We start from the raw sequence: 4,040 nt of genomic DNA on the forward strand, positions 1-4,040 counted from the left end.
GGTATGAATCCCTGCTCCTCTGTCTGGGGGGATATGAATCCCTGCTCCTCTGTCTGGGGGGTATGAATCCCTGCTCCTCTGTCTGGGGGATATGAAACCCTGCTTCTCTGTCTGGGGGGATATGAATCCCTGCTCCTCTGTCTGGGGGGTATGAATCCCTGCTCCTCTGGGGGATATGAATCCCTGCTCCTCTGTCTGGGGGGTATGAATCCCTGCTCCTCTGTCTGGGGGGTATGAATCCCTGCTCCTCTGGGGGGTATGAACCCCTGCTCCTCTGTCTGGGGGATATGAATCCCTGCTCCTCTGTCTGGGGGGATATGAATCCCTGCTCCTCTGTCTGGGGGGATATGAATCCCTGCTCCTCTGTCTGGGGGGATATGAACCCCTGCTCCTCTGTCTGGGGGGATATGAATCCCTGCTCCTCTGTCTGGGGGGATATGAACCCCTGCTCCTCTGTCTGGGGGGATATGAATCCCTGCTCCTCTGTCTGGGGGGATATGAACCCCTGCTCCTCTGTCTGGGGGATATGAAACCCTGCTCCTCTGTCTGGGGGGTATGAATCCCTGCTTCTCTGTCTGGGGGGTATGAATCCCTGCTCCTCTGTCTGGGGGATATGAAACCCTGCTTCTCTGTCTGGGGGGTATGAATCCCTGCTCCTCTGTCTGGGGGATATGAATCCCTGCTCCTCTGTCTGGGGGATATGAAACCCTGCTCCTCTGTCTGGGGTGATATGAAACCCTGCTTCTCTGTCTGGGGGGATATGAATCCCCTGCTCCTCTGTCTGGGGGGTATGAATCCCTGCTCCTCTGTCTGGGGGATATGAATCCCTGCTCCTCTGTCTGGGGGGTATGAATCCCTGCTCCTCTGTCTGGGGGATATGAATCCCTGCTCCTCTGTCTGGGGGATATGAATCCCTGCTCCTCTGTCTGGGGGGTATGAATCCCTGCTCCTCTGTCTGGGGGATATGAATCCCTGCTCCTCTGTCTGGGGGATATGAATCCCTGCTCCTCTGTCTGGGGGGTATGAATCCCTGCTCCTCTGTCTGGGGGATATGAATCCCTGCTCCTCTGTCTGGGGGGATATGAATCCCTGCTCCTCTGTCTGGGGGATATGAATCCCTGCTCCTCTGTCTGGGGGATATGAATCCCTGCTCCTCTGTCTGGGGGATATGAATCCCTGCTCCTCTGTCTGGGGGGATATGAATCCCTGCTCCTCTGTCTGGGGGATATGAATCCCTGCTCCTCTGTCTGGGGGATATGAATCCCTGCTCCTCTGTCTGGGGGGTATGAATCCCTGCTCTCACGGACAGCCCCCCCCCCCCCCCCTGTAAGAGTCTAACAGCTGTGATCCACTAGGGGCCAGTGACAGCTCTCTTTTGCTCTTCTCTCAGGAGTTTCACAGCTCTGCTCATTCCTAGGGTCCTGCTGTGCAATAGCGGCCAGACTACATGGTACAGACTGACAGCTCCCATCCCCTGGTACAGACTGACAGCTCCCATCCCCTGGTACAGACTGACAGCTCCCATCCCCTGGTACAGACTGACAGCTCCCATCCCTGGTACAGACTGACAGCTCCCATCCCCTGGTACAGACTGACAGCTCCCATCCCCTGGTACAGACTGACAGCTCCCATCCCCTGGTACAGACTGACAGCTCCCATCCCCTGGTACAGACTGACAGCAGTTCTGCTCTTGGGAAATTCACCTCCCTGCCTCTCTAAGTAGAAGAGATGTACAATAGGAGTTTAATAGGTTTTATCTCCTGGAGTTCTCTGTTTCACTAAGGGGGATTATCACAGCTCTATTCCCCAAAAGGAATACAATAGTTCACATTTTTCACAGATCATCTCTCCCCTCTCCTTCCCCACAGCTCCGCATCTCTCCCCCCTCCTTCACTACAGCTCTGCATCTCTCCCCCTCTCCTTCCCTACAGCTCCGCATCTCTCCCCCCTCCTTCACTACAGCTCTGCATCTCTCCCCCCTCCTTCCCTACAGCCCCGCATCTCTCCCCCCTCCTTCCCTACAGCCCTGCATCTCTCCCCCCTCCTTCCCTACAGCCCTGCATCTCTCCCCCTCTCCTTAACTACAGCCCCGCATCTCTCCCCAGCTCCTTCCCTACAGCCCTGCATCTCTCCCCCCTCCTTCCCTACAGCCCCGCATCTCTCCCCCCTCCTTCCCTACAGCCCCGCATCTCTCCCCAGCTCCTTCCCTACAGCCCCGCATCTCTCCCCAGCTCCTTCCCTACAGCCCTGCATCTCTCCCCCTCTCCTTCCCTACAGCCCCGCATCTCTCCCCAGCTCCTTCCCTACAGCCCCGCATCTCTCCCCCTCTCCTTCCCTACAGCCCTGCATCTCTCCCCCTCTCCTTCCCTACAGCCCTGCATCTCTCCCCAGCTCCTTCCCTACAGCCCTGCATCTCTCCCCAGCTCCTTCCCTACAGCCCTGCATCTCTCCCCCCTCCTTCCCTACAGCCCTGCATCTCTCCCCCCCTCCCCCTTCCCCCCTACAGCCCCGCATCTCTCCCCCCTCCTTCCTACAGCCCCGCATCTCTCCCCCCTCCTTCCCTACAGCCCCGCATCTCTCCCCAGCTCCTTCCCTACAGCCCCGCATCTCTCCCCCCTCCTTCCCTACAGCCCCGCATCTCTCCCCCCTCCTTCCCTACAGCCCTGCATCTCTCCCCCCTCCTTCCCTACAGCCCTGCATCTCTCCCCCTCCTTCCCTACAGCCCCGCATCTCTCCCCCCTCCTTCCCTACAGCCCTGCATCTCTCCCCCTCTCCTTCCCTACAGCCCCGCATCTCTCCCCAGCTCCTTCCCTACAGCCCCGCATCTCTCCCCAGCTCCTTCCCTACAGCCCCGCATCTCTCCCCAGCTCCTTCCCTACAGCCCTGCATCTCTCCCCCTCTCCTTCCCTACAGCCCCGCATCTCTCCCCAGCTCCTTCCCTACAGCCCCGCATCTCTCCCCCTCCTTCCCTACAGCCCGCATCTCTCCCCCCTCCTTCCCTACAGCCCTGCATCTCTCCCCCTCCTTCCCTACAGCCCTGCATCTCTCCCCCCTCCTTCCCTACAGCCCGCATCTCTCCCCCCTCCTTCCCTACAGCCCTGCATCTCTCCCCCCTCCTTCCCTACAGCCCTGCATCTCTCCCCCCTCCTTCCCTACAGCCCCGCATCTCTCCCCCCTCCTTCCCTACAGCCCCGCATCTCTCCCCCCTCCTTCCCTACAGCCCTGCATCTCTCCCCCCTCCTTCCCTACAGCCCTGCATCTCTCCCCCCTCCTTCCCTACAGCCCCCGCATCTCTCCCCCCTCCTTCCCTACAGCCCCGCATCTCTCCCCCCTCCTTCCCTACAGCCCCGCATCTCTCCCCCCTCCTTCCCTACAGCCCCGCATCTCTCCCCCTCTCCTTCCCTACAGCCCCGCATCTCTCCCCCTCCTTCCCTACAGCCCCGCATCTCTCCCCCCTCCTTCCCTACAGCCCCGCATCTCTCCCCCCCTCCTTCCCTACAGCCCTGCATCTCTCCCCAGCTCCTTCCCTACAGCCCTGCATCTCTCCCCCTCTCCTTCCCTACAGCCCCGCACCTCTCCCCCTCTCCTTCCCTACAGCCCCGCATCTCTCCCCCCTCCTTCCCTACAGCCCCGCATCTCTCCCCCTCCTTCCCTACAGCCCTGCATCTCTCCCCAGCTCCTTCCCTACAGCCCCACATCTCTCCCCCCTCCTTCCCTACAGCCCCGCATTTCTCCCCCCTCCTTCCCTACAGCCCTGCATTTCTCCCCTCTCCTTCCCTACAGCCCCGCATCTCTCCCCCCTCCTTCCCTACAGCCCCGCATTTCTCCCCTCTCCTTCCCTACAGCCCCGCATCTCTCCCCCCTCATTCCCTACAGCCCCGCATTTCTCCCCTCTCCTTCCCTACAGCCCCGCATTTCTCCCCTCTCCTTCCCTACAGCCCCGCATTTCTCCCCCCTCCTTCCCTACAGCCCCGCATTTCTCCCCTCTCCTTCCCTACAGCCCCGCATTTCTCCCCTCTCCTTCCCTACAGCCCCGCATT

The sequence above is a fragment of the Xenopus tropicalis genome, chromosome 4 (genome assembly GCF_000004195.4).
Source record: "Xenopus tropicalis strain Nigerian chromosome 4, UCB_Xtro_10.0, whole genome shotgun sequence".
Lineage (NCBI taxonomy): Eukaryota > Metazoa > Chordata > Amphibia > Anura > Pipidae > Xenopus > Xenopus tropicalis.